This window comes from Synchiropus splendidus, chromosome 6 (genome assembly GCF_027744825.2).
Source record: "Synchiropus splendidus isolate RoL2022-P1 chromosome 6, RoL_Sspl_1.0, whole genome shotgun sequence".
In the NCBI taxonomy this organism is placed as follows: domain Eukaryota; kingdom Metazoa; phylum Chordata; class Actinopteri; order Syngnathiformes; family Callionymidae; genus Synchiropus; species Synchiropus splendidus.
In genome coordinates, this window is record NC_071339.1 from 8,942,687 (window position 1) to 8,956,717 (window position 14,031).

Sequence of the window (14,031 nt, forward strand, 5' to 3'; positions counted from 1 at the left end):
TAATTTGCAATGGGGCAAAATGCCGAACACGATATCATTTCCCCAAGTCTTTAATTAATCTTGTGGTAGAATTTGTCATTTACCACAGTGGGAATGTTCCAGTTTGGTCCAAACATCATGAATCCATCAAGCCCATTTCATCTAAACAAGTTACCAGTAAACAACTGAGTCATTGAAGCAATGCTCCTCTAGGAATCACCTACGACGCAAACCATTTTGTGTCAACAAGCGTCAAACAAACTCAATTTTGAACACAAAGGGGCTTTTTACATTCCGTAAATTAGCAGCAGAAGGAAATAGAAGGATCTATGCCCTCATTTAGAGGTCACAAGCTGAGGAGGAGTCTCCATGAGCCAAGATGCGGGATCCCCCCTCCTTCCTAACGCAATAAGGCAGGACACACCCAGATCAAGATGGGAGGAGGACGATGAGGAGGAGGGAGGAGGAAAAGGGATGAAATGACAGGATCGGAGGAAAGAGAAACAGAGCTGCTGCTGATCATCCACCCATCTTAGTGGATGACGTCAGAAAGCTTGGAGATGGTCATTAAAAAAAACACCTCGGTTAAGGTTTCTCACACCCTGCTTGTGTCTCATTGTCACACGACTGAACCAGAAATCCTTGGTCTGTTTACACCATAATGTGGAGGAACCGCTCCAACAAGCCGGACAAGCAAGCAGACGTCGCAATTATGACAACAGAAAATACGTCCGGAAAAGCAATGGAGCATCAGGAGATTCTACAAGTGGGCACACACACACACAAAGATGAAAAAAAAAAAGGCAACACCGGGCGGGAATCAAAACGGGGACTATGAGTAAACAGTTTCCAGACACTTGAACATCCGCAGGCTGTCTGCTCACAGCAGAGACGTACGGTTCCGTCGCCCTGGGAGACCCGTCACCAAAGCGCCATTGAGAGTACGACCGTTTACAGCGCTTCTCCATGTAGAGCTCAGTATGTACGTTTTTCACAACATTTCAAATACACCACAACAATCCTGTAAGGCAAATCATTAATTCGGCTCACGTCAAAGCCATTCAAATACGCACATTGGTACTAAATAGACAACTTGTGACGGTAGACAAAAATCAGCAGTGGGCGGCTGCAACTCGTTAGTATGCGATCGGAAAAAAGTTAATATTTAATCGAAATTAGGCGCTGTTCGATATATTAATGCAATGTCGGCAAGCTTACTGGAACACAGTGCTTCGGTTGATGTTTAACGGGCGTTTAGGTCGGAGGCACAGCGGTGTAAAATGGCGTTTTATCGTCCACATTTTTCTGAATGGAGAATTGACAGCGTTGACTGCAGCGAGGGAAGCACGTACCGCGGCGGTGAAGCCAGCTGCCCAGACAGAGGCACTGTGAGGATAAATACTCACCAGCGAAACACGATATGAAGTCGAAAAGCACCTGTAGAAATCAAAAAGTGTTCGGGGTGGACCTCGTGATGAAAAACGACCCCACCAGTCAGTTACATGTACTAGTGTTAAAGACGTTAAAACGTCGCCTACAGAACCTTGGAGCTACAAGTCGACCTTGTTGTGCGGTGGAAAGTTTGAAAATCGAGACGTGGAGCTCACCTCTGCGTCCGAATCGCGTCCCGCGGTGGTGTGGGTGAGTCAGTTCAGAGGGGTTCGTCCATATCCCAGCGCTGCTCCAACTTGACAACTGCAGTGGTGAAAATGATTGACAACCCAAGCGAGGGAAAAGACCCCAAACAAGACAAATCTCCTCGGCTTTCTCTCGACGAATCGAATCAGTGTCTTTGCCAGGAACAAACAACAACTCTTGGTCGCGCAGAGAAAGAAAACAAACTGAATTCCAGTCTTTTGAAGGGAAATCACCCCCCCGCGTGACACTCTCTCTCCAGGAACAACAAGGAGGAGATCCAGCCGACGGTGGCTAGCTGGTGCTGCAGATGTGTAGGGGGCTGGGTTATACGTGGGGTCCCAGATATATTCAAACTAGACCGAGAGAAGACCGGATCAGCGCCTTTCCCTGGCTGGCTGAGAGAGGGGACAGTGAGAGAGAGGCAGAGCGACTGCCGGAGACCGAGAGTGGGAGGGACTATGCCATTCGTTTTAAGGTGGATCTATTTAATGATTAGCCGTAACCTGCTATCAGGAACTTTAACCCTTAGGTGAGGAAAAGAAGGAGAGTGTCCTCCACTCAAAAATATGCACAGATAGATGAGAGCGTCCTTTGGTGCGAGTTGGTGTCTGAACACGTGTGTGTGTCCTGAAGGACACGGAACAGTCCCCCACTCAGCATGTGTCAAAGTTCAGGCTGCTGAACCACATTTGTGGCACGATACATGGATGTTAATATGTCATCTTAAAATTAAATTCGACGCTGCTGTAATTTAAGTTGCCCCTACAATTAGCATTTTGATAAACTCCATAACCATGAGGTGTTCTGTAAAATATTAGTGCTGTCATTTTAAAAAAATTAACGCAATTAATTACGAGTATAAACGGTTATTCATTTTGCCTCATTTAAAGGTGTGTTATACATCTATTATTCATTTTTTAATTGCTATATTGAGCCTAAGTGCCTATTTGAGACAGCCTTTATTTTATTATTTATTATTAATTTATTTATGAATTTTATTTATTTAACTGAATTGCTGTTTTTGTATTACATTTTTGAAAACAGCCTTATTTTATTTATTTAACTGTATTGCTGTTTGGTTTACATTTTTGAAGACAGCTTTATTTTATTTTTTTAACTGTATTGCTGTATTTGTTTTACATTTTTGAATAATGCACCTGGCCAAACTGTTTTGCGGATGTGCTTGACCTTTATGATTTCATTAATGAAGCACAGTTCTCCAGTAAAAAATTGGATTTCGAATCTTCTCTTCTTACTATATTCAATTGATTATTCATGCACTACAATTTTTTAATATCCTAGAACTCAAATTCTTTATCAGGAGACCTTTAGCAGATATGACATAAAAATGCGATTATTTCGATTAATTAATTACAAAATCCTGTAATTAATTCGATTTTTTTTTTTTATCGACTGACAGCACTATACGAGTTATATATGAGTTTAAAGGCAATTTATTTTTCACTAACTTATAAATGTTTTTCAAGATTATAAATGGGAGTCACTGGTTGTTTGCGTTTCTGGGTTTGATTGTTCTTCGCCTAACTAATTTCAATGGAGATGCTTCAGGAGTTGTACAGAATGGTTTGTTTGGAGTGAGTAGTGTAATGCGTATCATGAGGTACAAATACTGACTGTACTGGTCTGAGGTATGTGCGTCATATTGTTGCATTATCATGTCCATTCTTTGAATAGTTTTGAACCAGCACAGCCACTGCAATTTTCAAATTTTCCATCTTATTACCATCGTGGTGCAGTGGGCGGAGGAGGTGGACCTGCTAGCAGGAAGAGGCCAACTGGGCTTAAGTGCACCAGAATGGCACATTAATTACAGAACAAACCTGCTCCAACTCGCCGATCTTTGAAAGATGCAGTGGAATTTCATTTCTTGACTTCCAAACTTTTTTTTCACATTTTCATCTCTTTTGCAGTAAATGGGATGTCAGTAAAATGGCTACTAGCATTTATTAAGGACTTAATTCATTAAATAAATTCTGATTTTTTTTTTTATTTTATAACACATGTTGCCTCCAGCTTCACGTGAACCTCTAGTCTGTGGCACTAATGCACCATCGCACTGTGTTTCCTCTTACAACAGCTTGTTGGACTGTGGATTCTATCACACCAAGCAAGATATCATGTTTGATATCAACTTGAAGTCATACAGTATGTACGGGGCAGGGGCAGCAGCTGGAGTAAAGCCATCCAGATTTCTGTCCCCCCTAAATCTCCTCTAGCCCTTCAGATGGAACACACGGTGTTCATTCTGTTGACCTGGAGAATGTCCAAGAGACATTGTGACGAGACACTGGAGCTACCTCAGCTGGCACCTCTTGTCCATGATCTACCTTGAACCTCTCCTGGATGATCAAGCTTCTCACCCTGAACTTGTTTAGAACAGATAGGAGAAGGCTCTTTTACTGCATCTGTCAGGGTGATTATTTGTATTTGAACTCATCTCTTCTGTGCAGTAAATGGGAACCCCTGCATGCAGAATTGGTAGTTGGCAAGCGCTCAGTACTTGACAGCATAATATTGTATTATTAACGCTCTGACTGATAAAGCTGGTTAAAATTAGCAGGGATGTTCTTGCAGAGATGTTTGACAAAACGACAATGTAATGTGATGAAAAGCTGTCTGTCACCGTGGGACCAGAGATGTTCAGATAACACCATCTATGCTCACCCTGTATTGTTCGGATCCAAGTACAACCTGAACAAAGATTGCGATGAAGAAAATTCTCTGCAGGTGCCAACTGGCCACTCAATCAGCTTCCCCTCCTACGCTATGCTAATGACAGAGAGGCAGTGAGGTTGTTAAAGCTGCCATTTAACAGCAGCACTCACAGCTTCTCTTTCAATGAAAAAAATGAGTGCGAATGAAGAAAAGCTCAGTTTCCAAATTTGACATCAGTCATCGGCCGACCCTTCCCCTTTTCTTCTTCTTCTTCTTCTTCTTCTTCTTCTTCTTCTTCTTCTTCTTCTTCTTATTATTATTATTATTATTATTATTATTATTATTATTATTATTATTGTTATTATTATTATATACATCATATAGTATAAACATCAGTAATAATCATTCTAGGATTATTCAATTTATAGTCTAGAGGTAGATTAATCCATACAAAAGTTTACTACAATTAGACAGGAGCAAGCGTGAGGCAAAGAATTCCCTCCGGCTTTCTATAAAACTCCTCTTATCGAGCCTTTAAAATGGAAGAGTATACAGGAAAATATCCACAATGACTCAAAAGCACTTAGAGGAAACACAGACTCAGAGTCAGGATTAATTCACTTTACAATGTCCTGCTGCAGCAGTTGTTGCTACTGGTGCTGCGGTTTCCTGATCACGAGCAACTGAAGCATTCAGTCCCTTTCTTTCTTCCTCGTTCTGTTGTATTCATAAAACAAATGTGGTTCTGGGACCAATTTTAATGCACATAATCTCTCAACTTAAAATCTATGCTATCTTTCTGTACATTATTTTTATGTATTTGAAACACCAAAGTGTTTCGCGTCCACATTTGACACTCGTCTGCTTCCACTCAAAGCTTTGGCGAGGAGCTCTCTATGAACTAAAGCCAGGCAACATTTGTTAATACTTGTAAAACAAATTTATATCAACAGAGCTGTAAATCACAGCGACCGAGCTAAACCACATTTTATCAACTGTCAGGCCCCATCAGGGCTCTGGCAGCTTTAAATGGGAACAAAATTGAGGTGAAAATGAGAGAATAAAAGCTGCCAGTGACATCAACAGGATCCTAAATCAACACAGGACTTCCCATTTAGGGTCAGCCTGTGAAAAGAATCGTTCCTAATGCACAGAATTTGCTGTAAACCCAAACACTATATGGAAGTAAATGCATTTAACAAGAGGCTTTCACTGCCATAAACTCCCGTGAAGAGAGATAAGAACGTAAACATGATGCACAAATTGAATATATATATATATATATATATATATATATATATATATATATATATATATATATATATATATATATATATATATATATATATATATATATATACGTGTGTGTATGTGTTTTTAAATGTATGTTTTTTAAATTAATAATCATATTTCTACTGAGAGCAAGGGGTTTGGAGTTTCTTCTCTTTCATAGTTCCTGGCCTGCTCCCCTACTGTGGACCATAACAGTGAAATGTGCTGCATCAGAATTTTGCTTCATTATTGGCTGCTGCCTGCAGACTGTTGTCACAACAGACGCCTGTGTATCTAATGTCAATATACCTCTGTTCATGGATGAACACAAAGAATGTGACATTGACGGGGAAAAGGAAAAGCTATGATTAACGGGGTCTAATAAAGAGGACAACTTTTAGCAAAGAATTAGCCTTGAACACCGCTAACTGTGGTAAAAACGATTGAAAACAGTTGTGATTGACTAACAACAACTTAGTTTAAGTCACCAGATTATTTAAGCAAAGGCAGTGGTTGGTCCTGTAAAGGCATTTAATAATGTAATATGAGCAAGACAGGGGCGAGAGGGGAGGTGTCGGTTCTGTGGACAGGGAGGCGACAGGGATTGTGTCTTGTGACAGTGTCAAGCAAATGCTTCTGTGTGGGTGCATTGAGGGGATGACCTCTGATGATGATGATGATGTTGATGGTATTGTAACTGTCATCAATTTAAGGAAAGAATTATAGTAGAATTGTATGTGGTAGTGACAGCGCCATCTGGTGGCCACTGAAACTCAGGACACTGTTTCATAAAACATCATCAGCCCTTTGAAACATGACAGTCATGACAGTTGTCCTCATCTACCCATCACTAGTATATGGCAACCTGGAATATCATGGCAAGGATTAGTACAAGAATTTGTCAGCCACATCGCACCTTGAAGATGTTGAGGCACCAAAGGCTCAAATAACGGATTTTGTTGAGTCACGAAATCTCAAGTGATTTCTATTTCACATCCCCATGACTTTGTTTTCCTGTAAAAGTGCCACATCATCTTCGCACACTTGAGTGAGTGAGTGATGGTCAGCACACTGAGACTCTTCATCACTGAGAGTTCGACTTGCAATTATCAAACGTCTCCAGCCGAGTCTGACAAGCGTTTGCATAATGGCACGACTCTTAAATCATTCATCGTTGTTGGTTTAAGGCCTTTAAATATGTCAGTGTTGAGTTTTGTAGAGTTAAGCCATGACCCGAGGAGAAAATGCGCGACAGGACATGAATTCATGTTCGATGTGGATGAACAGCTGCTGCAGCATGCGTTAACAAGGCTGCAATACAAACATGGCCGCTAAAATCACACAATGCCATGCTCCGGGCTATAAGGAGTTGTCCTTGTGTCAGTGTGGCTGATGGCTGTTCATGGAAAGTTGTTCTGTGGATGGCATGATGTCATCTGCACACACTTATCAACCTGCACACAAATTAAAAGACATATCCACCTGCAAACACACTCATACAGCGTGCACACAGACGACACACACAGCACCAGCATATGCCAACACAAGCACTCTGAAGAATTTAAACAGACTGCATAGTTACACACAGATTGACACAAACTGACGACCATGCCAGAGGCGCAAGACAGTCAATGATACACAACTACATTTAAACAGATACACCGCCACCCACCAGATAGACACACTTTCTCAAGCAAATGCAGCCAATTACACACAAACTAATGCTACACATAGAGACACACTCACCTTGACAGCACCTCAACATGAAAACACATTGGACATAATGCTTTCCCCAGCCTCTCACCATTTACCTAACCATCCAAAACAAATAGTTCACCGTAACCAGGACTCTGAACCAAACTTGCGGCCAGTTATGATGTTTTAAACCTCTAAACCTTGTGAGGACATGCCAAAATGTCCTCACAAGAAGATGGCATGTCAAGACTTGGCACTTGGTAAGAATGACAAAACATGCTCACTGACAAGCATCTTCAATAGTACACAGGCACACCTACACAAATACGCATCCAGCAGCGCACTCTGATTTGCTGATACACGAGATGATCCACGCATTAATGCATGTATAGAAACACAGATATGTGACCTCCCGAAGAGTAAAACAGGTGGCCAGAGCATCAATGCTGCAGATCTGCTGCTTCCACCAGACCAGTTGGCAGTCGAAGGACATGATCGGTTTGGCTCAAGTCCTGTCTGACTGTGTTTGCTTTATCAAATCTGACGTTTACATGTTAGTGGTATTAAATTACTCACTCTGCTCCTGATATCTTGAAGTCATCCACCAGAACCTGTAGTGGATGAGGTGGAGAGTTTCCTCACAGAAATGGAAAGACTCTTAAAGAGCAGTGTTTGATGAAGACTTGGTGCAGCCATGGAGTTAGAGCTGACTGATCTCAGTGTCGGTGGCATAATAGCATCATACATCACAGCCGGTGAGTTATTGGGGCTTCTGGCCTGCAGTTTCACACAAACAAAAGAGTGACTCTGCCGGCAGCCCAAATTATTGCAGCAGCTGAGCCTCAGTATTCTGAAAAACTGTGACTGACAATCGCAAGTCAGATCAGTCAAGTAGTTTCTGCAATTGACCATTACCGTCTCCATCAAGCAGTTTTGAATGATCACTTCAAAACGGCTCAGATTTTCAGCCCGAGACATCAAGCTGATGCATAGCTTTGCATGCATCACTGGTACACTCCGGAGCCATGTTTGTTGAGTCTTGAGTCATCTGAGTTCATAGATGAAACAAGAAAACAAATCTGTGACTCTACTCAAGGTCATCTCTGCCACAGAGCCCTGTAGTTAGTGTCATTGACATCATATATAAAAACTGATTCCTGACGACCACTTTACCACTTTATCTTCAAATAAGCGGCTCCATACTCCTCAGAAATTATCTTTTGGGGTCTAACCTTTTGGGGGGTCTGTCACCTTGAAGTTAGTGACACAGTAATAGCTAAATGATTATGTATGAAAACAATCCCACTTCCGGTTGAAATCCAGTTTTCTCAACATTATTGTCAATTGTCAACCCAGGGCTGTGATTCAAATCCATCAGGCTTATGTAATGATGTGACTTCCCTAGGTCAGAATCCACCTACACTGCAGCAACACGCAGCATTTAGACAACTACTTGAGGTGGAAACATAAATCTCTCCATATATGCACTGACAAGGGTAAGTGGATGTTGTATCCATGGCTACCTCCTCACGTAATCTGTATTATTTTTATCACAAAGGCTTTCTGTTTCTTCCTCTGAGCCTCCAGCTAACATGTTGGTAATAAACACAGATTCAGATTTATATGAGGAGGAAGCAAACGACTTTATCGGCAGCAGCAGCAGTGCGGACAAACCAAGGAGCCCAACTTTTGTGTGAATCACCGACCCGTGCCAAACATGTGATGCTACAAAAGACTCCTTCCAGCAAATACTTTCATGAGAGAGGATAGGACATATTTTAAATCAAAACGAAGAAAAAGAAAAAGCATGCAGTATCACAAGACTCCCGGACGAAGAATCCTCCACATGCAAGACAGAACATCCAACCATTTGTCAAAGGTCAATTGCCGGAGGACGACTGACATTTCTGTGGGAGTTATGGACCCAGGGAGAAGCCCTCGCGTTGACATTTTGGTCGTTGTTTAAGGACACCCTAGATGTAGGACGCCACATGACTGAGTGTGCGAATCTGCAAAAGAGTTCAATTTAGATGAAATTCAGCGTTACTTTTTCAATGACAAATCCAATGTGGGACTAAGTGAAACCCTACCTCTTCCATATAAAGGCTTGGAGCAAATGTCTATAAAAGGTGCTGTTTCCCTCCTTCCACTGTTGAAGCAACAATATACTTGTGCGACCACCAGCTCGCATCATACCTGCAAATCCAGAGGTAGAGGTGGGCAATATGATGACATGAAATCATGAACAATTAGAATGTGTTGGCAATCTACCGACATGAGGATATTACATGGATTCGCTCACATTCTTTCTATACACTATAGATCTATCCTGATGCATTGACTCATCCATAGCTCTTCCAAAATACACTCACAGCAAAGAAGAACAACCTGAAGTTGTTTATAAACCTGACGTGCCTCTAACTCGACCACAGACCTTCATGACAGAACAATGGTGTGCTCCTTGTAGGAGTTAAAAGAATGTCTTATCTGGAGAGATAGCAAAGTTAATGCCCAACCTGTCTCACTTCAGAACTTTACACTTGTAAACCATCTAAGTTTGCTTTGTTTTTTGAAAGTCGGGTAAAAATTAGATGCAGAACCAAATAAATGTTCCCCAAAATGTGAAGCGAGAAAGAATCACTGTTGTTATGAAGCAAGCTGTGGCAAAGAATGTTAAAGATTTTTCTGGAAATTCCCCGTACTAGAATAACACCATGAAAAATTATGTAAATTAGGAACTGTATGCCAACTTTAACACATAGCAGCCAGAAAAAGATGACCATATTCTTTGTAATAATCTGTGGTAGACATCTGTCAGGAGGTCCAGAAGGAGTTGAACACTCCAACACACCAACAATATGGAGGATTTTCTGCAGGACTTTTAGCTCCGTTTTAGTCGAGGTTCCATTGGTGGTGTTCCTCAAGATTTTTTCAATGAGCAAAATGTGCCGTGGTTTAAAGAAGGTTGAAAAACACTGCTTTAAAAGAGTGGTGGATCCAGAAGAAAATTCAAAACAAATTCAGCCACCTGCCTGTTACTAGTCTCATTATCAACATGTTCTGATGTCATTGAAAATAAACAATTATGTATATTTTTGACATTTCAGGCCCATGGATAGCGTCTGATTGCTGACTTATTTATATATAATTGATCATCCTATTGTTATTTATGTTTGAATGGCGACATCCACCCAGTGACGTGCCAGAACTATTTGATCGTCAATATTGGTAATGAAAACAGGACAAGTGAATCCACCGCACGACCTTGACAGCAGAAGAAATACAGCTTGAAACAGCCAAGGTGAGAAGGTCAGAAGAGAATCCATATGGGCTGCCATTGTTTCAAATCGAACATCGATTCCGGTCGCTTGCTGAAGGAGAAGCCCGTCACTTGTTATGATGAAAGTGAGGTGCAGGTGACCCCACCCCCTCTCTGAGCTCTGCCCCCACGTGACGCCTAACCCTATCAGTACTGCAGCCCGGTGCTGCTCACTTATTCTGTTTAATCTCAAATTTTCCAAAGCCCACCAAGTACTCAGAGAGAACTTCAGCAGTGCACTACCGGTGGAGTCTTTATTTTGTCTTTAGGGCCTCAGTAGGGCCTTAAATATTAAGCCATCTCTCTTTAAAGACTGTGATGTCTTGCTTCTGGGTGATTTAAAGCAGGATTCATCCAGTTGTGTGATCTCGGTGCTGCTGCTGACTTTTCACCCGATAGATACAAGCTTGCATGAATATTTCTTTTTTCATTTTCAACACACAAAACACTGGCGCACTAAGGAGGGTCTTCAACTCTTCCAATGTCAGTGAGCCTGCATCACAAAATGGAATACATTGAATGAATCAATTAATGTATACTGTAACACTGGACTCCTCTTTCACACTCTCGTCATAAATTCAGAGTTGATTCATGAGCGATCAGAAATCTTCTTCTTCAAACTGGCCACCCGCCTCATCACTGTCGTCAATCAGAGTTGATGAAACATTGCTTATAATCAACATCAGTTTGTCAGAGCAGTGACACTGATGTGGTGACAGTGCAGTCTGGGTAAAGCGTCCTTTGACAAGTGCATTGTGACAAACCAAAATCATGTTGACTTTGACAATATTAACATTTTCTTTGTCGAAACTTTATGGATCCTAAATATCTGAAGCGATCAGGAAGTCTGATTTGCATGGGCAGAAGGAGGGGTTATGTTTGCATGTTTAAAAGAGTGTTCATGTCTGTCTATGCCAAGCTAATCTCTGGAAAACAGACACAACATTCTGTCAGGCTACGCCCCTGTTCAGAGTTGATGATGTTCAACTCTGCCCATGATATTGCACAAAACTGCAATGCAGAGGTAGAGTTCATATATTTATAACTCTTACTATTTTATGTTACGTCAGTTGGCCCTTGTTTGATTCTGTTCTTGTGTTGCCCACTGTTAGCTTTGTTGTGTTGACCTTTGCGATTGAATTTATGTGAATATTTTGTTTGTTGTATTTTGTGTCATATTTTCTTATACTTACCTTAATTAAAGAACTATGTACAACTACTTATTATTTATTAATACTGGTCATTTAACCAGTATTAAACTCAAAAGTGTTCTTCATTGAATTTGGAGATAGACTATCATTAATGCTGTGGTCTCCTTCCTTGGTCATTATTGCAAGTTTATTTTGAGTCTGGTGGCGTCACGGTCCTCCAGCCCACTAAAGCAGGAGCTCTGCTTACTATCATCTCTCACCATCCTAGCCGGAGACAGGAAGGTGACGGGGAAATGAGGCTTTGGCTGCGAGACACTTTAACCTCCTAGTGTGGCGTTTAAGATATCATGTTTCTGTATCTGTGCTTTTACTTTGGCATTTCCCGGTTGTGTGTTTCCTGTCCTCCCTTGTCATAATTCCTCCAGCTTCACAGCGACACAGCTGGTGCCAATCCCGCAATCAAGCCTCGCTGATTTCAACACCTTGGTTCCAGACTGTGTTGCCCGATGGTTACTTTGGGTCCAACAGTAAAGATCTTTGTCTTGTGCATTTGTTCCTGTGTGACTGATAGCTTTGGATTGAGTGTTTTTGCTAATCACCTTTTGCATTCTCTAGTAAGTTTTCTTCTGTGTGTGTGTGTGTGTGTGTATTATTCCACCCTCGAGCGCATTTTGTTCTTTGGGCCTCGTGAGTTATTCCGAGTGCGTTTTGTCCCCGTTATTGAAGTCCTGTTTTTGATTCGCATACTTTCTGTTTCAGGTTTTTTCCCTTCCCTGTGTGTCTTCCTCGCTTTTTTCGTGCATTTGTATTAAATCTCTGTAAAACTAATCCTTGTTGTTCCGAGTTTAATCATATAAGAATATTTGCCAGAAGTACACATTTTTCAATTTTAATTAATTTGGTATATGAGTGAAACTAATGAAGAATACATACATTTAAACAACAAAACATTGTTTATTTTGCATCAGTTTGACAATAGCACAATAAATCACGATGGTGGCTATATTCAAGTTTTTATATCACCTTATTTAAACTAAAGCTCTTTTAATGTCTTGAAAATATTTGTATTAGAATTTCAATTTTATAAGAAGAAAGAGAAAAACATCCCTAAACAGAAGCAAGCAGATTACTTTTGTTCAGGGATTCCTCCATGTCTGTTGTTGTTATCATTCTAGCAGCGACATGTCTTGTGCATCAGTGTGATCAGTCGACCAGGAACTCGTGCATTACAAAGGTTCCGTGTTGTCTGGAGAGCAAACTGTTAAATTAAATTAAAATTAAACGATTAAATGCGATTAAAATACTTTAACGTGTTAATTACGATTAACACTTATATATATATATATATATATATATATATATATATATATATATATATATATATACAAAAAAAAAACAATATTTTGAGTCACAACTCAATTGGTCCTCTCCAGGAGACTCACTTGAAAGCAGCCCTCATGAGTCTTGCGCTATTACAGTTTTGTCGACTTTCAAATGAGAATGTCCCTCAGCCCTCACATTATTACCATCTGAAACTCAACTGATTCCATCATCATTCATCTGGTTTGCAAGTCACTTTACAAGTCGCGACTTTTTTTGGTGGCAGTTCTGTACGCAGCCTCAACACACCTGTCCTTGGACCAGGAATATTCATTGTCAGTTCAGAACTTTCATGCCGCATCGCTTCTATCCTCTGGCGCGTTATCCATCACTCAGGACCAGATTGTGGCAGGAGAATACTAAGTTGCACAACTCAGTAGTCTACACTTCAGCCACTCTCTCCTGCAGATGCATAAAAGAGTGTTTGATTCCAGTACACTGAAATATATTCATTACGCAGGGCAAGGCACAAGGCTTTTCCTTATTTTTAAATTTAAAGTTGTTCATTACTGATGACGCAGATGTAACATTTCTAAATCATATTATAAATATTTCAGATGTTAATCATGTTTTTTACAAAGTTCTATGCTACTTCTACAGAGGGCACCGGAATATTAGCCACACGCACTAAATTTAAGAAGGAAAATAGATCTTGTTCATACATAAGCCACACCGGTCCATAAGCCGCCGGTGCAGTGGTGCTGACTGAAATATCAGCTTGTACAATCCAAACTCTCTTTTGTTAGGGAAGTTGGAACTGCAGGTTACAACTCACGCAATAAGGTTGCCAGTTTGATTCCCTCTTGAGGTAAATGAAGCCAACCAAAGTCGTTTTTGTGCATGGCTGGTATGTTTTTCTGAGCTTGTTTGTGTTTCCTCTCAGCACTCCAGTTTAGGCCTACGGTCCACCACAGCAATCGG

At 40.9% G+C, this 14,031-nt stretch overlaps 1 protein-coding gene across 6 annotated transcripts in view; it reads right to left on the minus strand.

The window, feature by feature from the left end:
• Positions 1 to 2,044, minus strand: part of LOC128760673 (plasma membrane calcium-transporting ATPase 1-like) — an 85,306-nt gene extending 83,262 nt beyond the window's left edge. For 4 of the 6 annotated variants that reach the window (XM_053868268.1, XM_053868266.1, XM_053868267.1 and 1 more), the window contains exon 1: positions 1,587 to 2,043. The gene's annotated coding sequence lies outside the window, so the exon portion shown is untranslated. Of the gene's footprint in view, positions 1 to 1,385; positions 1,544 to 1,586 lie in introns of those variants that run through there. The other 2 variants (XM_053868270.1, XM_053868265.1) reach the window with 2 other exon arrangements.
• Between the last annotated feature and the right edge of the window lie 11,987 nt (positions 2,045 to 14,031).